The sequence below is a fragment of the Canis aureus genome, chromosome 18 (genome assembly GCF_053574225.1).
Source record: "Canis aureus isolate CA01 chromosome 18, VMU_Caureus_v.1.0, whole genome shotgun sequence".
Lineage (NCBI taxonomy): Eukaryota > Metazoa > Chordata > Mammalia > Carnivora > Canidae > Canis > Canis aureus.
This window is the reverse complement of record NC_135628.1, coordinates 41,625,519-41,650,139: the sequence shown is the minus strand read 5'-3', so window position 1 is coordinate 41,650,139 and position 24,621 is coordinate 41,625,519. Positions and strand designations below refer to the sequence as shown.

The window sequence follows — 24,621 nt, the reverse complement described above, 5'->3', positions numbered from 1 at the left end:
TGAGTGTTGGCAATTTTAAAAAGCTTTTTTTTTTTTTTTTTGCATTTACTTTTATATTTTTCCCCATAACTTTCCATGTGTTTGGGACATATATCAAAAGATTAGGGGATTTGATAGATCAGTTCTCCCATCCAGCTGTCTACTTCAGATCTCAGTTGGTTTACAATGCTGAGTTCTGACTTCTGGAATGTTTCTGATCTAATTTTGACTCTTAGGGAACTGAGTGAGTAGAATTCCTAACATTGACTGGAGCTGGAGTATCTGAGTCCGGAACCACATTAGCCATACAGCCCTGTTCAAAGTGCTCCTGCAGTAGTGTACTTGGGGAAGAGCCATGGTTGGAGCCCAGGAGAAGCCACCAGGAGGTCAGCCTTGGTATCTCCCACAGGATCTGCAGGTCCTGGGCACGGTGACCCTCCAGCTTTGTGGCATTGACACAGATGCTTGGCTCTTACCTACTCATACCAGCCTTTTCCAGCAAGCCCAGGCCAACCATACGGACTTTCCTTGTCCTCCAAAGGGACCAGTTCATCTTTTGCCCATTTCTAAAATTAGCTCCTTTTTTTTCTCCCCCTCATCTATTTGCAGGCATTCTTTGTATATTTTGGCCATTCAGCCTTTGTTGGTGATAGGTGTTACAAATATTTTCTCCAGTCCATGGCTTAACGTTTCAGGGCGTGATGGTAGCTGCCCCAGGATTAGTGCCTGGGTGCAATGTGCCGAGGTTCATTACCCACTCTTGTTCTTTGTGAGAGCACCTGCAGCAGGACCTCAAAGAAAGGGACCTTTCTTCTTCATATGAAGCATTTTCTCCCCTCTCTTTGTCTTTTGAATGTCAGTTGTTCAAGGTTTGAGCCAAAAGAAAGACAAGCAAAACCCTTACAGGTAAATTCAGGTTCATATGTGCCCTGTGATTTTAAATGTGACACAAGAAGCCAAGGTTTGTCCTTGAGTAGGTTTTTCCTCCTGCTCAGACCCAGAAGTATACCTTACCAAGCCAGAGAGGTGCCTGTGACTTCTAGCAGCTTCCTAGAGCATATCAGCATCCTCACTCTGAATGTACTTTCCTTTCCCTCTCTGCAAGGGAACAGGATGCCCCAGGCTTTTGAAAGAGCAGGTTACAGTCAACCAAGATCAGGGACTATTTCCTCCAGTTTCCTGCCATTTTCGAGTGTTGACGTCAATTGGGATTAATGAGAGCCCAGGGATAATTTTAGCCCAAAGCATGCTCTACTCTAAGGTGAGATTTAAGAACAGTAAAGGCATACTTTTTCCAACCGCCATAGAACAGTTAGTATTGGGATGTGTTGCTACTGTTAGTCATTTCACACTTAAGGTGGCCTGGGATTTTAATACTTTGGGGCTTATAAAGTTTGACTAATGAACAGCTTCATGTCTCTCAAGCCATGGAGTTCTCTTGTGTTGCATGAGGTATCAAGCATCTATTCTGGTCCTTGGTAAGGCAGATCAGATCACCTGCTTTTTTCATGGAGGGCCAAGTCAACACATTTATCCTTAACCTCTTCAGAGTTGTGGATTAGAAGGTTGTATCCTGGGTTTCTGTTAGCTACATTCAGCTCTCCGTTCATGTATACCTTGAAGTCCTAGCCTTTGCTTTTTAAGTGCTTTCAGCTGGATGACAGCTTGGCCCACTCTGGTTTTGCCTTAATAAATTCCCCATCTCGTAGTTGTTTCTACTAAATCTAATTCTGTTCTTTTTTTTCTTACTGTTTCATCATAGTAATTCAGCAAATAGGTAGAAGTGAAATAAAATCCTCTTGGTTTTCAAGTGTTCAACTGCTGAAAATGTATTAGCTTGCATTAGGAAGAAAATGAAAAATATGGTAACTACATATTTGGGTGTATTATAAAAGTAACCATTAGTAAGTGGGAATTTGTCAAGCAGATTTTATTTTATTTTATTTTATTTTATTTTATTTTATTTATTTATTTTTTTTTTTGTCAAGCAGATTTTAAATCATGTGTTCAATTTCTTCCAAGTATACAGTCGTGTTAATCATTTGGCGTCTGATTGAATAGTTACCATGCTTTGTATTGAGACTCAGGTTCTATGAACTCATTGAATTGGCAAAATTGGCTTTCCTACTTCTAGGCAGAATCTACATCATAAGTTCCCTCATACTTGGTATTTTAGGGTCACTGTTGGGTACAGCCAGGTGGTAAAAGAAGAGATTGAGACTTCTCAAAGAATATTCTTTTTATGAAGTTTTGATTATTGTACCCTGTAAATGTATTAACTACTTTAAGAAGTAAAATTAATTTAAAAATAAAAAATAGAAGCAAGTTTTCTGTTACTATGTTTAGGCTTTGGAGAGTAAGTATATTTTGGTATTAGAGTCCTATGAATTCATAAATAAGTCTGTACAGTCAACATGATCTGATTAATAATATATTTGGATCTATTCAGCTTATCCCATGAAGTAAGACAGAAATGTTAAGTCAGTAGTAGTTATATTCCTCCCTTATCCCCTCTAACTGAGACTTAGAAGGATGATAAGCAATGAAAAATAAGCTCCTCTTTCTAGTATTACAGTCTAGGAAAGTAGGGATCAATCAGAAGATATCTTTGATTTAATAGAGAGGAGTGAGGTGGTCACAGAAGGAAAATGCTATGGGATTTCTCCTGTTAGAATAAACCCTGATATCCTTCTCTATTTGTTGGGCTGTCCTAATGGGGAAGACCAGGGCATCATTAGCACCTTCCCCATTTGGGCTACATTCAGTCTGAGGGCATGAATCCACAGACCATTAAAAATCATCCACTGGTACTAGGAGAATGCAGAAACACATTGACGCCATTTCGTTCCTTTTTCTTTTGGCTCACATACACATTAAATGATGACCTCCTTTTTTTTTTAAACTTGATATTAAAGAGTACATAATTCCATTGAACATGAAATGGGCAGGAAGGATTAAAATAGGTGGATTATAAATTGCAGAATTGACCTCACTTAGAATGAAGGGAAACAAACAAGGGGTAGTGGAAAGGGAGCTGGGCAGGGTGTTGGGGTGACTGGGTGACAGGCACTGAGGGGGGCACTTGGCAGGATGAGCACTAGGTGTTATGCTATAGGTTGGCAAATTGAACTCCAATAAAAAACTAAACTAAAATAAAAATAAATAAATAAAAGAAGGGATAAAAAATAAAATGAAGGGAAAAGATCTTTGTAAAATTAACAGTCATGAAAAATAATTCACATTGGCATATATAAAAATGTATGCATTTGTTATTCAAAACCAAAAATATTTGGAGCTCTCTCTGTGTACTAGGCCCTGGTTTAGGCCCAAGGGATATAGAGGTGAATTACACAAAGTCCTTAACATCATGAAATTTATAGAAGTTATAATTATTCAGATGTAGGTGGAAATTACAGAGTATATTATGATGTATATGTTAGGATAAATAGTAAAGGGTTTTTTGGTTTTTTTTACTTTTTAATGATGATGCTGATGATGGCATGATAATGATGATGATGGTGGTGGTGATAGCTTATACATATGAAGAGCTTAATATTTGTTGGGCACTGGAATAAGCCCTTTTACATAGATGATGTCTTTTAATTCTCACAACTACCTTGTATATATGGGGAAAGTAATTTACACAAAGTCATATAGCAACTGAACTGGCAACATAGGGACTGTGATAAACAATATGTAGTACTACCTCTCTTGTAGAAGCCAATATATACGCAGTGAAAAGAACTGTTAGCTCAATAATTTTCTGAAGTGGTTTTTGGCACACATAGCCAACTACTTACTGTAGCCTCAGAAATTTTTAGCCCTGGTTTATGGCATAACATTTTATAGTTGCTTATTTCAGTTGTTTCTACTGGTTGGTTGGTTGGTTGGTTTTCTGTAATCACAGCCTAATATAAAAATGTTAACCTTTACAAAGGGGGTGAATTTTGCTTCCTCAGTAAAAATCATATCACAACCTAAATTTTTATAACAGTGATAAGCTCTAATTATATAGCAAATAGCACTTGCTCATTTGCTGAACAATATAATCTCTCAGTTTAGTACCAGAATTTATTTGATATAAGCTACTTGAATTATGGTAGAGAGTCTAGAAGAAATAAATCAGATGCTATAAGGACTTTCTTTATCAAAAGTATTAAATCATAATTAGCCCTAGAGTGTATGTATAGATACCAAAGAATCTTTTCTAAGAACTGTTAAACTCATTCCCTGCAGAAACTTGTGTATTTTCCTTAATAAAGTTAGCCCTAGGCTTTAGCTTATGTCATCTCAGCCTCTTCTTCCAGCCTGCCTGAGGCACAATGTGAATGACCTACTTCACAGAGTTGGTTTGGAAATTATTGAGCCTGATCTCCAGGTGAGGAGTAGAGCTCTTTAAATCCATAAAATGTCCTCATGTTTTGACATTGATCAGTATTTATCAGTAAATAACTTCAAATCCCTTTTGGAAGTAATCAGATTAAATATAAATATCTAAAAATATATTTATTCTGCAGAATTAGTGTATTCATTCAAACTTTCACAGCTCTGTTTGATGCAGCATAGGGAAAGAGAAAGGGGGTGGGTCTTGCCTTATTGAGCATTTTGAAATAGTATTGAAACTTGGATGTGTCTCACTCTAAGAGGGAAAAGTGAAGAGAAGAGGAAAGAAGCATTTAAGCTTATATGAAATAATTCGAAAACATAATATAAAAACTGATAAATATTAACACAGTTCACTGATTACTTAACAGCAGTTCAAAGGCCATTGTTGCTAAATGTTTCACCTTTATAACTGAATTTATATTGTTAGCAATGAACACCACAACATGGATGTGGTGCCGTTTATTTATTTACGTATGTATGTAGGGATCCCTGGGTGGCGCAGCGGTTTAGCGCCTGCCTTTGGCTCAGGGCACGATCCTAGAGACCCGGGATCGAACCCCAAGTCGGGCTCCCGGTGCATGGAGCCTGCTTCTCCCTCTGCCTGTGTCTCTGCCTCTCTTTCTCTCTCTGTGTGGCTATCATAAATAAATAAAAATTTTAAAAAAAATTATGTATTTATTTATTTAGATTTTATTTATTTATTTGAGAGAGAGTACACGAGAGAGAGCATGAGCAGAGTGGGAGAGGAAGGAAAGGAAGAAGCAGACTCCCCACTGAACAGGGAACCCGATGTGGGACTCGATCCCAAGACCCTGGGATCATGACCTGAACCAAAGGCAAATGCTTAACAAACTGACCCACCCAGGCACCCACCACTTTTTTTTTTATTATTATTGTGGGTGCTCCCTAATTACTAACACTGAGACTTGTTTTTTTTTTTTTTGGTTTTAATTCATCTTTGAAAGATCACATGCATTGGACTTTCAGCTGGTTCTTATTTACATACATTGATATAAAGGCAGATATAAAGTAGGATAAATTAATGTTTATTAACATTTGGATTGTTCAATTTGGGGCAGGAAATAATGAAGACATTTAAAAATAATTCGTTTTAATTTGATTCAACAAATGGATTAAGGGCCTATAAACATGACACTCTTGGGCAGTTCAGCCAATATTGTTCCTACATTCTAGGAATTGGCAGTCGAAACAAATGGTAGTGACATTTATCAAGTCCAATTAATTAAATCAATTTATGTAAAAGATGTAAGTGGATTAAGTGTTTGAGAAAAAGGGGATAATAAATAGAATGATTAGAGTAAGACTAAGACATTTCCTACTTTTGGGGGGAACATTTCATGGAAGTAGATACAATAGCTTAAGTGAAGGAAAATAATTTGTAAAGTATGAAACTAAGAGGAAGAAATTTCACTTACTGAATGCAGCTTAGCAGACTCAGACAGTATTTGCCAAATGTATAGAACAAGAGCAGAAAGAGCCTATAACTAATTGGGTACACCGTCTTTGGTTAAAAAAAAAAAAAAAAAAAAAAGTCTTTGAAATGCTTTTTCAGTTATTGTGGGAAACAAATTACACCAAATTCAATGACTTAAAACAATACATTTTTATTGCTTATGAATCTACCAGTCAGTATATCTGGGCCTTGCTCTGTTGATCATAGTTGATTTCATTGATTCATGTGCTGTCAGTGGGTGGATCTGCTGGGGGCTAACTGGCTAGCTGGGTGTTGGCGGGGAGTTAGGGCAAAGTTGGTGACTGGGTTATATGTCTTTTGTCCTTTAACAGACTTGCCTTGGCTTGTTCTCATAGCATGGCAGAGTTCTAAGAAGAGTGGAAAGGTAAAAGGTATCCTAAGGCCTAGAAAAGAACTAGCACACAATCACTTCCACTGCATTCAACTGTGCAAAGGAAGGCATATGGCAAAGGCATAGATAGATACAAGGAAGGGTAGAAAGTTAAGGACAGTTTACAATCCATCCACCACATTGAGGGAGGATCTCGGCTTTAACCTGGAGCAGCAGAAAGCCAATAGGAATAACCTAGGGATACCTGGGAAAAGATTAGTTAGGATAAAAGTCAAAGGGTTCTGATGATAAAGGCAAAATGTCGGGATGGTCAAAAAGTTGGGAAGGGATAGATTAGATATCTGTTGTGAGAGGCAAAGCATCACAATGAACTTGAGACTTGACAAATCCTCACAGCCACTGTGGCAAATCCAAATTGCATCTAGGAGAAAGTGAGCAGCCACTCAAAAATTAATTTTACTGACTCAATTTATAAAAGCATCAATTTCTAGAAGGCAGGAGACTACAGGTTCTGATTATGCCCTCTTCATCTTACGTTACAGAATAGAAAAAATCCCTACGACTCAATGACCTCTTTGTGCAGAGACTCATTTTCAATACAGTCAACTTCCCAGAAGTCACAAGATTTGTTCCCAGCACTGGCCAGCCAATCTGGTAAGGGTAAGGGCTATAATAAGCCATCCTTCCAATATTTCAGAAACTGATAATAATGTGCCATTATCTACCTCACCCTTCTAGCAGCTTACATTTTGTTCTAGTTTTTTCCTAATATTCAATCTTAGATGGCTGCAATGAGAGTGATGTCCAGAGAATTCTGTTTGCTGTTCAATTTATAGTTCACCTCCCGAATTTACTCTTGTATTTCTTCTGAACACTCCACTTGAATCTGGACTTTAGAGAAACTTCTATTGATATTTCTTTGGGTATCTGTCTGTGTTGGATTTTTTTTCTCTTGGCATAATACTTCTCTTACTAAAATTGAACTCCTTTTTAATCCTGATCAGTGTTTTCTGAAGCTTCTGCTTTTTTTTTTTTTTTTTTTTTTTAATGCCAGAAGTTTCTCACATAATTCCTCATACTTTGTTGTAGTTGAAAAAAATGCAGTGTATCTGGAAGGGAAGGAGTTTGCAAACACTTTTTGATTAATGAGTAACACGATCACAAGTTTGAGGGCATGCAAATCATGAGCTTAAAGTATTATACAGTCTTGCCACATCCACTGCCTGGAAATAAGTGTTTCTTTTATCCTACTTAGAAGGACATTTCCCAGTGCAATGCTAGAGACTCTCCTCCACAAAATTTACTTGGGAACCTGTAATCTAAACTTTGTGTCATTACCATGCATTTATATCAACCAAAAACTGGGTATGCGTTTGTCATATACTAGAAGAGCTAGAAGGCAATATTATAAATATATGTTCCTGAGGTCATAAGTCATATTGGTACATTACAGCAGAGGTTGTCAAACTTTTTCTCTAAAGAGCCAGAGAGTAACTATGTTAGCCTTTGCAAGCCATACTATCTCTGTGGCAACTACTCCAAAATGGAGACAGCCACACACCATAAAGTAGAGAACCAAATGGGTGTGGCTGTGTTCCAATAAAACCATTTTTATACAACAGGCAACTGGCTGCATCTGGCCCACAGGGCCCTGTTCTAGATCAATATTTCACTTAGTGATCAATTTAGTGGAATGTTACTAATAACTTAAAATAAAATATCAGCATACATACCATATTGTAAAAGGGTAAGTATTTATCTTTTGAAACATAGATGTTCAAGTCAACATGTAAAAATTCATTTCTTTTTGTAGGTTTCAGTTGATAAAAATTTGAAAACGTTAGTCCAGAGTGTTAGAGGTGAAAGTCTAACTTTTGATAATATATAGTGAAGAATTTAACCTTACCCAAAGAGAGCCCTGACTTTTCCCCACCTGCGCCTGGGAGCTAATCTCTAACCCCTTTGAATGTCCTGCCTGGTAAGAGTGTCTTTATTTACCTGGGGATTTTGGACCATGCCAAGAAGTATAACAATGTGACTTATGGTGAGTCTTTGAATCTTGTGGTATCAGCTGGATCTCTGCAGAGGCTAGAGATTGAGACCAAGCATGTGGTAGTTGACTATGGAGCCCCAGTAAAGACTGGCTACCAAGGTTTTGATGAATTCCCCTGCTTGGCAATGCCCTTTGCTTATTGTCACACATAATTTCTAAGAGAAAGAGGCGTTGTCCATAATTCCATTGAGAGAGGGCAACTGGAAACTCCATCCTTGGAACATTCCTGGATTCTGCTCCATGCATCGCTTCCCTTGGCTGATTTTAATCTGTCTCTTTTAGCTATAATGAACTGCAACTGTGAACATAAGGCTTTCGGTGAGTTCTGTGAGCTCTTCTAGCAAATTATTGACTCTAAGAGTGGTCTTGGGTACCCCTGAACTTGTAATTGGTATCAAAAGTAAAGGGAATACTGTGTACTATGTTCTTCTAGTTTCTAAAATATGGAATCCATGGGTCAGTGACATTTATAAAGATCGTGCAGCAAATTAGTGCAGAAAAACCACAATGAGAGTATCCGGTTTGTAGTCTCCTTATTTAGAAACTTCTTCCTATTTCTGTGCATATTCCTGATGCTTGTTGACATTTGTTGAGTTTATCTGACTTTGTGCCAAGGGCCTTGTACACACTAACCTATTTTATCCTCACAAGGACCGTATAAGATTTGTACTAGTGATGCAGGCTGGCCAGGTCCAAGGTTTCTTAGGATCAGCCAAGAGGGTCCTTGGCTTCATGTAGGATAGAAATCAAATGTGAGCTTAGAGGAAGTAGGAGCGGAGGTTACTGAAGTTTAGTGAAGACAGAGAATAGACAAGAGTACCTGAGAGTTTCAGGGAGGAAAGGAGAGAGTATTGTCTTTGCTTGGGGGTCTAGAGTTTTATAGGATGGTGGTCTGTGTACCTGTCCTCTCGAGCATCCAGAAACTGGTCAAAACAAGGATGAATGCTCAGGTGGCCTCCATAAGTCACTTACAGCCCTGGAGCCAGGGGTTTTCTCATCAAGGCGTCTAGAGTATGTAGTCTTGGAAAAGACACATGATGACTCCATCTGGTCACTCCTTAAGCATTATCAACTGTGCTGGAAGACTCCAAAGAAATTAACTCCTTGACCTTTACAAGGAACATTATTGGTACTCTAAACCATGTATAAGGTCGGGGTGAAGGTCCTGGCAAGAATAGAAGCAGGAAAAGGAGCAAAAAAGCAGAGTTATTTTTTCATAAGGTCCCTTAGTTTCTCTATCTCACTAGGATTACACCCATTTTGCAGCAACAAAACTGAGGTTTGGAGAGCTTAGGTAAATTCCCAGAGTCATACAGGCTTTCTATGGTGAAACGAAGTTTCAAAGTCTGAGACTCTGTTTCTACCTGAATCTTATATTTTCATTGCTTAATATTGTTTCCTTGGATGTTGTACATTCCATTCTCTGGAGAAGCTGATGTTAATTTATTTCACACGAAACCATCAGGTTATCTGTTGCATATGTATATACAAAGACCTGCACCTTATACATCTTCTGTGTTTCCCCTTAGTACCTGGCATAGTTAACCCTTAGCAAAAAGAGAGTGAAAATGAATGAGGATAAAAGATAAAGGACATTGGATTAGAATCTCGTGTATCTTCTTGGTTTTCCACATTTTTGTGACGCACTGGTTTTCTTTCTATGCATCTTTACCTTCTTTACCTCCTCTCTACCCTACTTCCCTCTTTCTCTTACTTCCTCTAATTCTCATCCTCCATCTCCATTATTTTCATTATTAGTAGTAAAATCTTACTTGACTAATCTAAACCTCTGAATTTCTTTAAAAAACTGAGTTAAGGGCATCCCTGGGTGGCTCAGTGGTTTAGCGCCTGCCTTTGGCCCAGGGTGCAATCCTGGAGTCCCGGAATTGAGTCCCACTCAGGCTCCCAGCATGGAGCCTGCTTCTCCTTCCTCCTGTGTCTCTGCCTCTCTCTCTCTCTGTCTATAATAAATAAATAAATAAATAAATAAATAAATAAATAAATAAATAAATCTATCTTTATTAAAAAAGAAAAAAAACTGAGTTAAGCCAAAATTGCAGCTGACTGGGGTATTTGGTTGGACTTTGCTCAAATAGATTTTTGCTATAATACTTTCTCTAACAGTGTTTCTCTGCTATTTACTACACAATGGAACCCGAATTTTCCTTTTTCCCCCTCAGGCATTTAGGGTAAGGATACCCAGAAAATGAAATCTGAAGAGAAGCAATTGAAAAATGGGCATTGTAAAATTACTATTAGTATAATTTATAATGCTTTGAAATCTGAAGTCAAAAAGACTGTTCTAACCATCTAATACATAATTTAGGCCACTTAGAGAATCTAAAGGAAATCTCCCTTTCAAAATTTATTTCCTTCCTTTTGAAATGTATTTTATTTCTTTTCCAATCCTGATACCAGAGCAGAGATGGGGAGATACACCATTTACTCACCAGTGGGAGGAAAAAAGTTGTTTTCCTGCTCCTCATGTATTCAATATTCTAGGAAAAGCTAGATTCTTGGGATGAATAAGCCAACAAGTAATAATATTAATAGTGTCATCTACTTGTATGGTCTTTTGATACTTTCCGTGCACCAAGACATTATTTCATTTGATCCTGAGAGGGAGATGAAGTGGGAACAGAGGACTGGCTGAGGACAAAGCACATTGACAAGTCCTTAAAGCAAAGAGAGTGATATTCCTCTACAGACTCAACTGTCTTGATGTTCATACTTTGCTAAGGACAGAAGGCAATCTTAGCCTGACCCCCCAGGAGTAAGTCTACTGTAATATATAAAAATTCCTTTAGAAATTTCCTTTATCTCTACCCCCCAAAATACATGTTGGCAATCATCCCCAAGCATATGGCCCACTGATATACATCTGAAGGGTCTCATGACTCAGATTTTATTAGACGGTGGTAAGTGACCTTTTCCCAATAATAGCTAGGCCCCTCAAGGTCCTGGAAACCTCACTTCCAAGATTCCTTAGAGAGTATGCTATCCTTAAACCCCTCCCAACTCCAGGTATATAATCAGCCACCCCTCACAGGCCCCGGGCAGCAGCTCTTCCTGCCCAAAGCTCCTGTCCCCGTGCTTTAATAAAACCATCTTTTTGCACCAAAGATGTCTCAAGAATTCTTTCTTGGTCATTGGCTCCGGACCTCACCCCATGATAGGTCACCTAACTCCAAAACTTCATCAGGAGACCGTATAAGTATTAAACCCCAGGGGATATTGTGATTTTATAAGTAAATATGTATTTGAGCTTCCTCTCCTACTGGCAGAGCTCCTAAAACTCTCGGCATTTCCTGTGTGATGAGAGCAACAAAGGTGTCCGTTGCTATGTTAATGAGGTAACTTTTGGAAAACACCAAAGGATGGGGGCTGGTTGCCAGGAGAACCAACCCTGTGATTAGAGGATTGGAACTTTCAGCCCTACTCCCCGACCTGGGGGAGGGAAGAAGAGAGCGACTAGAGGTTGAATCAGTTGCCAAAAGCCAATGATTCAGTGGTGCCTAAATAACGAAGTCTTCATAAAAAATCAAAAGGACAGAGTGGAGAGCTTCTGGGTTGGTGCACCAGTGGAAATTTAGGGACTGCGGTATGCTAGGAAAGAACATGGAAGCTCTGCAGCCTTTCCTCGTGCCTTGCTGTATGCATCTCTTCCACCTTGCTATACCTAAGTTATATCCTTTTATAATAAGGAGTTCTGTGAGCCTCTATAGCAAATTAATCAAACCCAAGGAGGGGGACATGGGAACTTCTGATTTATAGCCAGTCCGTCAAAAGTATAGGTAACAATCTGGTCTTGCAGCTGGCATCTGAGGTTGGGGGAGGTGGGGGACACAAATCTAGTGAACCCTTAACCTGTGAGATCTGAGGCTATCTCAGATGGATAGTGTCAGAATTGAGTTGAATTCTGACACACCAAGCTGACTTCCAAGAATTGCCTGGTTTCGTGTGGGAAACCTTCCTCCCCCCTCCCCCCACTTCAACATTAAAACTGGCCTCAGAACACCTAAAGACCTCATACTTATTTTCATCCTAGAGATGACAAAATTAAGACCCCGAGGTCAAGGTGTTTCCCAAGGTCATATCTCTAAGTCAGGACTTCTGACTTTCCTTTGTTTAAATAAATATCCTCAGTTGGTGAGCTCTTTCTTCAAGCACACATTTTTCTTAAATCAAAAGTCTTAACCTATAGTATGCATGGATATATGTGAATAAGTTTTTGGAGTCAGTTAACCTTCTGAAATTCAATTTAATATGTGTTGTGTATATGTGTTCAACACCCTCCCTCCATGGCAAGGCAGTCTATTTTAATCTCAAGTGTGTCACCTTAAGAAGGAGACTGCTACATAACCCATATGAAGAAGGGCATTGGGCCTCTTTAGTTTAGACCAGGTACTGTCTCACTATATTGAGGACATCCCAATGACTCGGAGCACAAGCCCTGTGTACCTTCTTCTGTGCCCTGTCCCCCCACTCCCCAGTCCACAGTAATCAAATTGACCCATGCTCTTAATTATCTCCTTCCATTAGCTTTTCCTATTATCCCAATCAGTCCAAGAGGCTGCTGCTTCCTCCACTGATTTTCTTTCATGGGTTCAGGGGCCTCCACTGCCATATCCTGACCACCATTTTATTGCCTCCACTTAATGTTTATAGTTCAGGCTGATCAATTTTGCCATCCTCTCAAATGCAATTAGTTACCTGCCATTCTTGCTTTTTCCTTGATGACATCAGAGACCTCGACTCCACCCGTCTCCCTCACCTGTCAATTTCTAAGGCAATGACCCTTTTAACACTTCAAATTTAGAATTTCTCATCTCCTTTACCCAAGTGTTACAATGCTGATTTTCACATTCCATTATACAGGGCTATTTTAATGTATTATAAAGTACTAGTATTTTTGTTGGCATATCACCCATTTGAGATATTAGTAATTTCTATCTGGAGCTCTGCCCAGAGAGTATTAAAAATGTGAACAAAATGACAGTGAACTTTCTACTTTTTTATTTTTGTGTTGTTGTTTTGATTTGGGGCTCCTTAATGATGAGAAAGTTGCAAATCTTTTCTTCTCTTTTCTGCTTTTTGGCAGTGAATTTTTTAATGTAAAAGTAACCTATGGTGTAAGAAGTCAAGATTATGGTTGCTCCTAGGTATACAGTAGGACTGTGGGCAAGCAGGAGGGAGCTTCTGGGATGCTGGTAATGTTTTCGGTGCTGGGTGAGTGAGGTCCTTCATTACACGCTTATGTTCACTTTGTGAAATATTTCTTTGTGCCATATTCTATTATGATGCCCTTTTGGCGATCACAGAAAATATTCTGAGCTCCTTTCTCAGACCCTTTGAAGCCATCTAAAAGATAATGTTCTTGTTTTAATTCGGATTTCCCAGGTTACCAAGGAACTGCGAATGAATCTTATGTTTTAATCATTTGTAGTTCTCCCAAAGCCAGTGTGTCCTGCACTTCCTGGGATCTGTAACAGGATCTTAAAAATCGGGGGTCAGGGGAGGGACAACAGGGAGATGAGGAGGGTGTGTGGCAGGGGGCTGTGGGAGTAGAAAAGAGCATGGAGGGTGGGAGGTCATCACCTCCTCTAATTCCCAGGCTGGCCCCGCAGGCTGAATACTGATGCACTTCACCCTCCTCCTCTTCTTATTCTAAGCCTGGTAAATTGTCAGGGGCCTGACCCCTGGTGCTCTTAGATGATTTATTTAAACCAGGATTTTTTTCATCAATCATCTGAGCCAGAGGTCAAAGGCATCTCAGGCCTGGACCCTGACCCTCTTTCAGGGAGAACAGCACCTGGGATGGAATATAGAATCTGACGACAACCACATCCTGCTTTCTGATAAATTACCAACTTAAATATCATAATACCCGCATGGTCCCCGCGTATCCGTGTTGCGGTGGCCACTCGGCTTCTACTCCCTTCTCTTCCACTTTCCCTCTGTCAGCATGAGTTTACCTTAAAATGCATTCATCTTCCATCCCAAACTGGTGAATTTTCTGGGGCTTCATCTCACCCTCTTCTTTCTAGAAATCTGGAGGCTTGTCCACACCTTCCTTTCGTAGTCCCTTTACTTTCCCCCATTTGCCCCCCAGTCTGAATGTCCTTCCCCTGTGCACACTGGCTCGGGCAGTCAGCCACTTAACACCATTCTTGTAACACTCCAATGTCAGATAATTTCACACCATCCTTTAAGACTGGCAGATCTCTCTCAGCTCTCCTGTGTGGAGTCCTGCAGGAAGCCCAGGCCCAGGGATGTGAATCCCTGAGGCTGGCTTTCTCCCGTTCTGAATCCCACCCCACTCATCCACCCAGCCCACTTGAATTACACCTCCTGCCACTATGTTCTTCTCTTAGTCTTTTCATGTCCCCACAGCTGTGCTTGGGGGGTAGCAAATATAATTCACGACTTCAGCAAAGAGGAAGTTCCAAGATAAAAGAAGAGCCTACCTGAAGTTGAGTGTCCGCTGTCTCTGGTCTCACCTTCCTGCCATCCTTCTCCGCAGTCCTTGCTATCCAGTCCTCCTCTTGCGTGTCTCCTCCGTATCCCCTATTTTCCTGCTCTATTTCACCCCCAAATGCCAGTTAATTTCTAGTGAAAATCCATCTCTCCACCACATAGTCTGAAGTTTCTTCTACTTTCAGGATGTTGGCTAGTATGGAGAAAACCTGACAAATCTTGGATGGCCCTTTGCTGCACTGGGATTCTGTTACTTGCTGTTTGAGTTCTCCACCATGTCGGCACCAAGTCTCTCCCTTCTCTTACAAGAGTCCAGCAGGTGTCCTACCCTATTACTCAGTAGAAAAGCTTGAGAGCATCACATGTGCACTCTCCTACTTTTCCTACTTCCTATAGGAGAATGTCTCAAAACGTTCATTTTTCTTCTTGGCCCCTCTCTTTTCTGATGGACAAGCAAGCATTTTCCTTTTTTGTTGTTGTTGTTTTTGTTAAGCCTATCTTTTTGAGCTCTTGTATCCCTGGTCTCCTGGGATTTAAGTCTCTAAGTTATGCTGGTTTCCTTAGTTTTCTAATTCTCACCCTCAGTGGGCTTCCTCTTTTCTGTCTAAAAATGTAACTGCTCCTTCCACCCAAATCAATGATCACCCTAACAATTATAAAACAAAAGGAGAAACTTCCCCTTGTTCTGCTTCCTGTGCAAGCAATACCCTCCATGCTTTTATTCAGTTTCCACTGCTGAGAGCATTGCCTGTGTCATTTGCCTGACTTTCTCTTACTAATTACTCATTCTTTGAAATCTTGCAATCCCACTTCCATTCTCACTACTGACTTTCTCCACATGACTGGCAAATCCAGTGTATTTAAATTCTCATTCACTGGTGACCTTCTCTATCATTGGAAGCTGCTTTCTCCTCAAAGCCCTATCATCCTTTGACTTTGAAACTTCATCCGTATTGCTTCTCTGCCTGCTTCTGCCTCTTGGAGCTTTTCCACTCTGTGATAGCCATTCTTTCCAGGCTCTCATACAAAGACATGCCATGACCTCTACCCTTCAAACTTTTCTCTTTACCCCTCTTCATGAACAATCTCATCAACAATCCTATAATATACTTCTTTCACAAACCTCTCATGGCCTTATTTTGCCTGTTTGAGGATGTAGGCACAGATGACTTAGCTTGTCCTCAAGGTTCCACACCAAATATTTTGAATCTACCACGCCCCCTCCCCCTTTGTTCTGCATATACCTATCCAGGGGACTGCTGGCTGATAGCTAGGTATGCCTTAAGTTCTTTGCATCCCAATTTTTGCAGATGCTTTTTGCTCAGTCTGAAAACTTGTCTTCCCTCCCCACCTTACCCCTGTCTAGGTGGCATCCACATCAGTATGCAAGCTCAGCAAAAGAACTACAACTAGCTCTGGGTTATTCAAATAAGAAACTTGCTTAGCCACTAGCCTTTCTTAATATATTATTCTTTAACAACAAGTTAACTTTTTCTCTGTCTTATCTCTTAACGAACTTTCTACTTTCAGAAGAGGAAAAATATAAATTCTATTTATGGAACTGTTACATGATATCAGAAAGCAAGTCTATTCCTTTTTTGGATTAAAAATTTGAATACGACTACTGCGTTCTCTTTTGCTAAGAAAGGTAAAATAATATTAGAATGATGTTCCTCATGTTTTGTTTTGGGTTTCGGAGGGTTTTTTTGTTATTTTGTTTTTTGTTTTGGTTTGGTTTGGTTTGGTTTGGTTTGGTTTTCTAACTTTTTAAGTTGTACATTCTGCTGAGTGCTAAAGTACTGGACTCTGTATTATAGGGTGGCTATGGGTGGTGTATAGTTCACCACTATGTCCATGAAAGCATGATCCTACTGTTGACTGATTTGGCTTAGACAGTAGGAAACATCTGGTAGTTTCCTGATATTTATCAAGACAGAGCTGTGTTTCCTTTCAAAACAGCTTCACATGAACAATGCACTACATAATAGCAGAGGAATTTTATAACACAAGTATAGGAATAAGAATGCAACTATTAAATATAGAAAGTAGTTTCAGCAATGTTAATCAAAAAGTTAATTATACTCAAGAAACATATCAATATTCTTAGTAAAAATGATTTTAATGAAATGATGGACCTTCTGATTTGCTTTTCAAAGGGTTTTTTTTTAAATTTTTATTTATTTATGATAGGCACAGAATGAGAGAGAGAGAGGCAGAGACACAGGCAGAGGGAGAAGCAGGCTCCATGCACCGGGAGCCTGACGTGGGATTTGATCCTGGATCTCCAGGATCGCGCCCTGGGCCAAAGGCAGGCGCTAAACCACTGCGCCACCCAGGGATCCCCACTGCGCCACCCAGGGATCCCGTGATTTGCTTTTCTATAGCTAATTTCTATATCCAGTTTAAATTGAGGCATTGAAGCTAACGAAGAGGACTGCCCCCCAGCCACACCCTACTTCCCAGGTCCTTGGCCAACATTTGCATCTTTGACAGGGGCTGATACTATAGAACATGTTTTGCCATGGCTGTCACACTACCCTGCCACTTCTGTAGCTACAGAGTTACTATTCCTCTCCCCCCTTCCTACCATCCTCTCTCTCCCTCCCACTAAAAAGAGTACATTTTGAAAGCTTTTTGATGCAGAATAGTGTTTCTTTCCACTAGGAAAAAGAAATCAGATAACTAATCTTGGACAGATAATCAATCTTGGATAGTGGTGCAAATTTTGGTCATACTTTCTTTAATGTAAAGTTCAAATGTGTTTCCACACCAGTCCCAGATTAACTTAAAAGGAAGGAGTGAATATGAAATCTGAAGACAGTTTAGAGAAATAAGAGGGGTCTGGCATTTCTGTTTGAATTCTGTACGTTTCAAAAAAATTTGAGTTCCAAAATCCAAATCTCTCGGCTAAGGAATCTTAAAGTAGGATGGCTTTGCCTGACATTTCTACTTTTATATAAATCTGTGATGAATATCTAAATGCTGTCTTGCTTCTGATCTGTATATCAGAAAATTGGACTAAATAACTTATAGGTATGGTTCCAGAGTTAGCAAATACATCAACCCTCTATGCTTGGCCCAAAGTAGACATGGCTGATCAATCATGGGGTACTCTCCTGCTGAGCTAGAACAGGTCTCATAGTCCTTTTCAATAGCACTGCAGGCTTACTAATCAATTGGAGTTGACATGACAGATTAAACCCATTTGCTTTCTCAGGTTTAGACTTTTCTAAATATAACAGATACAACAATTATTTGGGCAAAACTTATCATTAATCACTTTTCAAAAAAAAATGTTAGAAGACTATCTTGGCAGTCCCTCTTTTCTATTTTGTACATGGCCACTTTAGGAGATGAATGACTGCGGGTGATCCGATTTCTTCCTTATCTTTCTTCTCCAACAGTGCCTTAAAACTTGATCTCATCCATTTTGAATAGACTTCCAAGCACATCATTCTCAGGTCCTCACAACTGATCTATTTTCAGCAATGGTTAGAAGGACAAGGTGTCCTTCCTTTTTTCTGGAAATTATCTTCCACTGTTCCTTAAATTCCCTCAGTTTCTTCTATCCTGAAAATGGTTTTTTACTTCATCATTTCCTTACCATGTTATGTCTCCTCTTTCCAATAATTGTCCTTCCACACTGTATAAATACAGCTTTTCCTTTGCCTAAAATAAGCAAAAATATCAACTTTTCAGCAATTCTACTCCCTCCTTAAACTAACACAACTTTTTTTCCCCCTTTAACCGCAACATTTCCTCAAAGACTGGGCTGTTTTTATCAAACTCTTCTTAATCCTTTTGCAAAGATTGAAAACACTCAGAACTTGCCAAGTGCTTTTCTCTCCCCCTTGGCGTCTCAGAACTTTCTTGACATGCTTCCTTTCCTTGGCTTCTCTGGCCCTGCACAAATTAAATTTCTTCTTCACTTGTCCTTTTTTATTTCCTTCCTTGACATTTTTTTCCTTCCTTAACATTTTATATACCTTCTAAAGTCTCATCCTCAACCTTCTTCTCATCCCTTTTTCTATACCCTCCTCTTTGGAAAACTCAACCTCGAAAATTCAGTTATCATCTCTTTGAGTGTGACTTTTAAATAAATATGAACACCCCAGGCTTCTTTCCTAGATGCTGTTTTCACATTTTCAAATCCTCTTCTGAACACTGAAGAGTGACTCTTTTTTTTCAATTACTTTCAACCTTCATGAGACTTTTTAGCCTGAATTTCATCTGCTGCATATCCTGCACATCAAATTTAGTTTCTGTCTTTCACTATGTTTTCTAGCTCATTCTTTCTTCTAGCTCTCATTGGCAACTTGATTAAGGTCTTTATTACCTTAACACAGAAAGCCTAAAATAGTTGTACTCCAACTTCATGTTCTAGCTTCTGTTGTTTCTTTCCATAGAGCCACCTTGCGTAAGGACCTGAGTGAGGTTGGTCATCTTAAAGCACTCGTTTTGATACCATTTATCCCTTGTTGAAAACTGTCATGGGATTACTATTATTGGTTGGGTGGGGCCTGGCTGCCTCCATGACCCAGGCTCAACCTATTTGTAAAGCTTATGCTCATTCAAGTAGCTTACTTCAAGTAGTTCTGAAATTCACTTTGATCTTTTATTCTTATGATTTTTCCTTTTTTTTTTTTTTTTTTTTTGCCATTTTCAGTATCTGGGATAATTTTTTCTGCTTCTATACATCACCTCCTGAAAGTCTACTCAAACTTTAACGCCTAAATTAAACAATCTCAGTATTCACCATGCAAGAGAAGTATGCCGAGGTCTAGGTGGGGTGCTGAACAAGAAAGAATAAGAAGGAGGCAGTTGAGGGACATCTTAGGAGATACACAATATTTATGTATAATAGTGACAAAGATGCTAATTAAAACTATGGAGTTGCTTAGGGAGAGACATAAAAGCAGAAGGCAACCTGGGCCTGGCCTGGAGGGAGGATGGCTATCAGTTACCTCCTAGGTAGAAGAGAAAGAGCATACCAAAGACACCAAGAAGCTATGGACAAATATAGGAGAAAAGCTAGGGGAGTATGATGTGACACATCAATAGAAGAAAATGTCTCAAGAAGGAGACAGCGTTCCACATTGTCAAATGCTAAGAAATCAAATAAGATGAAAATTTAAAACTTAAAAAAGATAATTGCACTTAGTGACATGGAGGCTGCCAGGGACCTTGACAAAAGCTGGTTTGGTGGAAAGATGAAGGGTAAGCCACATAGAAGGTGGCTTCTATGATCAGGAAATAAGGAACTAGAACCAGTAAAATACTCACAATGTTTTTGAGAAGTTTGTTGTTGCTGAAGGGGAATGAAGGGTCAGGTAAACATTTTAATTTTTTCTTTAGGACAGGCTTGAAAGAGCTTAAAAGCAATTGCAAATATTCAAGTTTAAACTTGAAAATCAGAAAATATTGCAAGATAAAAAATATTTGATTTTCTAAAGTTTCTGAGAAGGTGGGAGAGGAGAGGCTACAAATCATAGCTGGGAGATTTTGAATTTTACAGGAAGGAGGACCACCTCCTCTCTTGCATAAAGAGAGAGGGTGCAGATGGATGAAGAGAAAAGGAACATGGTGATTTTGAGGTTGAGGAAAGGCCCAACTGCTGGCATCTATTTTCTCTCTGAGATAGTAGGTACCATCACATGCTGACATCAAGAAAGAAGTGGAAAGTAGCAGAGATGAGAGTTTCAGAATTTAGAAAAGGTTTAAAATAGCCATAGCTGAATAATGTGACTACAGAGTAAGATGAAAAATAGTTATTGGAATGCCAACAAGGAATACATGAGACAATCAATCAGAGAGTTTATCCAGGACTGGTATTTTATAAAACCAGTGATATCAACATGTAGGAACATATGTACATTTAGAGTGAGATGGGAGTGTTATTGAAATGTTGGCTAATGGAATACAAACATTCTGGTTCAAAGGAAAGTTAAATAAAAACAGAAGGCTATTATATTTTTTTAAAAAGGAGTTGTAACTAGATCAAGGATCCTAAGAATCAGGAAGGATCTCAGACACTTTATCTCATTACCCCAGCTAGAAGATCTTGATCTTCTTCTAGAACTTCTAGATCAAGATCAAATCTCATTTACCACAGTTGTTTCAACTGCTTATCATTCCTTCTAATGTGATCCACCATATGCTACCAAATTTCAATGTAGCATCTTCCTTTCTCAAGGGTGCTGGACTCACAGCATGCATAGCCATACTCTCAGCATTGCTCATAATAGGTGCTCCAAACATATTTGTTGAATGGATGAATGAGTAAGGGAAGTAAGGAAAGAAGGCATACAAGGAAGGACAATACACTTTGGTTTGTTTTTTACTCACAAGTTGTTGTCACACGTCTTACTGATGCCCTTTCCTTTTCTGGCTACTTTTAGAGTTAGTGGAAGGTATTTTAGTCTTTTATTGATCAAAAGATTGAAGCATTAGATTAGGTCACTCAAAACAACAAAACAAATGTTTTATTTGTTCATTAAACATACATTTGTGCTTTCTTATTATTCACATCATGCGGCAGAAAATTGTGAAATTTTCCAGTAATTACGATTCTATCCAGAGGGCAAGTCTGGGAATGACTCATCAGCTTGTCTGGACAGCAACAGACCATTATTTACATGGACAGACCCTGTGGCTATGCCTGCAGCTGACCCTGAATGGTAGTAAACTGCTGCTTTTCCAATTCCTTTTTAGTTTTTTTCTTTGAGAAAACAATTGGATATAACAGGATAGGACTATACTGAACATCGCTGTTAACATAATGGCTTTCTGACTTTGTTGCTGTTGACAAGAAGTCTGCTCCTACTAAGACTAATAATTAGTTATCTGCTAAAATGTGAATTTTTCCACTTTTACCTCTGAATCTGTAGAGAATAAAAGCAAATCTGCTTTACTTCCTTTATATTTTTTATTTTGATTGGATAGATATCTTTCCATCCAGTCTGTCTAACTTAACTTACATTCATTTTAGCATTTTCCTGTTTAAACACATTTTATATAGTGTCAAAGATGCAGTTAGAAGTAAAAAGCTTAAAACAACTTTTTAAATAAACAAGATTGTGAACTAGATGGTTCAGTGTTGTCTTAATAACAGTACTGAATCAATATCTGATGTTTTATTACTGAACTACATGATTTTTTTTTTTTACTTGCCCAGGTAGTGTCTGACCATTAAATAGCAGATCTATTTTACAGGACACATCAAAGTTTGCATAAGTGAGGTAAACAACATTATGTCCTAGGAATAAAACATTGGCCTCCTTTTTTTTTGTTTCTAATTCTTCATCATAGGAGTCATCATCAGCATCATAGTCACCATCATTATCAAGTACCTCAAGGCTATTGTCACCTCCAGTAAGTGATGTTGAGTCCCTCCTTTTATAAAGGCTTTATGCCCAAAGTGATTTCATATGCAATCCCTCAAGGAGTCAAATTCTCTCCAGTGCTTTTTTACTGTCTATAAATTTTCTGGAGATGTCCAGATATCTAAAGAGTTAGTATGGTGTGCTTTAAGAGCAATGAAAAAGAGATTCAGTCTACGGTCTAGGTTCAATCTTAGATGTACTGTCTATTTGTTTGATTCTGAGTAAACTACTTTGGCTTCTTTAATCTGTATTTCCTTATCCATAGATCAGGGAAAAGAATAGCTACCTGATAGGGTTCATTCATTCAACATCTATCTATTTCTTAGATATTTATATGTGCAAAGCCCTGTGAGCAAGGTAACTAGTTGTGGCTTTATGAATCCTACAGCTTAATGACGGCATTAAGCAAATGAATAATATGAGTGGCAATATATGCAGTAAGAACTGAAGTCCAGAACCAATCTACCTGGGTTCAAAACTTAGCTCTGCCACTTACTGAATACAGCACTTTAAATCGCTGAATCTCACTTTGACTCAGTGTCCTAATTTATAGAATGATGATAATATTGGCATCATATCACAAGACTGTAGTGAGGATATGAATTATTATGGCTAAAGGTGGGGCTTTTTCTTTCTGACAGGAGAATGGGAGTTTGGAGAACTTAAGGAGTTAGGAGTAGTTCATATCTCTTAAAGCAGCTTTTAAGGAAGAAAACCTCTTATCCTTCAGAAACCTAAAGAGATGTAGAGAAATACTGTACTTCTATAAATGTTTTTTTTTTATTTTTAAGGTCTGAATTGGGAAACATTACTAAGACACAGAGGTCCAACTGGAACCACAGAGCCACACCTAGATGTATATGCTTGGTAATACGTGGTGCTTGCAAGCAAAGTCTGGACCTCATGCAGATGGACACATAATGTAAGACAGAAAAGGACCCCGATGTACAGACAGGTCAGATATATATACTCACATTCTCTCAGAAACACACACACATGCATACACACATACCATTAGAAACTTGTACTTTTGCTTCAGTTTTTCAGTCTACGAAAATACAAAGGCATTATCCATTCTTTGGACAGGAAAAAAATAGTATTTAAAATTAATTTTATGACTCAAAATCTTTCTTTTTCTGTACTGAAGTATATATAAGATCATTAAATTTCAAAACTAAATATAAATAAATCTCTTTAAAAAATGTAGAGATCCAAGGGAAAATGTAAAAGAACATCTGTTGAACATCTCTTTTCTGCTAGGATTAAAGTTAATATTGTATCATAAATTTTCACAAGATTTAGTTACTTGTAGCATTTCTGAAGAGAGAAATTAAAAATTTGTGTAATTTTTTTTGAAAAACCTTTTTAGTGCATACTTTGTACCAGGCACTGTTCTGAAAGCTTTATGCATAGTGTTTCACGTTTAGTAGGAAGTTAGCGGTTGTTTTTGTGGACTCCTTTGATCAGATTTAGGATTTTTTTTCTTCTGCTCCTACTCTGATGGGAAATTCTTAACATTAATGATGTTGAGTTTTGTCAAATGCTTTGTCTGCATCTATTAAATGGACCATATGATATTTCTCTTTTGTTTTGTTAGTGTGAATTGCATGGTTGATTTTCTATTGTCAATCCAAGTTGGCATTCCTGGAATAAATCTCATTGGTCATGATGTATTTCCATTTTATATATTATTAGATTAATTTATCTAATATTTTTTTGAAATTTTTAATATATGAGTTCATTAGGGATATTGGTCTACAGTTTTCTTTCCTTGTAATGTCTTCATCAGGTTGGTATCAGTGTTATGCTGGCCTCCTAAATGAGTTCGAAACTGTCCTACTTTCCTTTATTTTCTAAAAATGTTTATGTTGTATTGCTATGTTGAGTCTCGTGTTTATAGATGGTAGTGAATTCAATTTCTTTAGTGGAGTGGTTCATAAGTTTTAGAAGGTATAACAATCACCTGACAGACTTGTTAAAACACAAATTGCTGGCCCCCTTCCAGGATTCTGTAGGTCCAGTATGGGGCCCCAAAGCTACATTTCCAATAAGCTCCCAGGAGATGCAGCTGGTGACCATCTTCCAGGTAGATTTTGAGAAGCACTGCTGGCATAGCTAGAGAGCTATTGATGTTCTGCTGCTGGAGGTCTATAGTAATAGTTATTTTAAAGTCTCGGTCTGATCACATTTACATCTGTGCCATGCTTGGGTTTTCGTTTATTGACTGTTCACTCTGGATGATGTATTTTCTTCTTCTTTTTTTTTTTCATGTATATTTAACTTTTTAAATTGAATGCTGGTCATTGTGTGTAAAAGGCATACTTAATATAAGAGGGGGTGCTGGAGAGTCTTGCAGGTTCTCCTCCACCTTCAGATACAAAAGGGCCTGAATTTATTGGACTTCATTGAGGGTCCCTCTCTGCATGGCTGCTTCTCACTCTGCGGTAAGCCATCATCGTTGCCTTATACCTGGAGCAAGACCAGGACTAAAAGAATTTTTTTCTTGGTTCTCCTGCTC

The 24,621-nt window shown here is 38.6% G+C and overlaps 1 long non-coding RNA gene across 1 annotated transcript; it reads left to right on the top strand.

Annotated features, from left to right (window-relative positions):
• The first annotated feature begins 6,737 nt into the window (after positions 1-6,737).
• LOC144288352 (uncharacterized) lies at positions 6,738-23,053 on the top strand. The gene is made up of 3 exons (XR_013356299.1): positions 6,738-6,845; positions 22,030-22,092; positions 22,895-23,053. It is a non-coding gene; the product is annotated as an uncharacterized LOC144288352 (long non-coding RNA).
• The last annotated feature ends 1,568 nt before the right edge of the window (positions 23,054-24,621 follow it).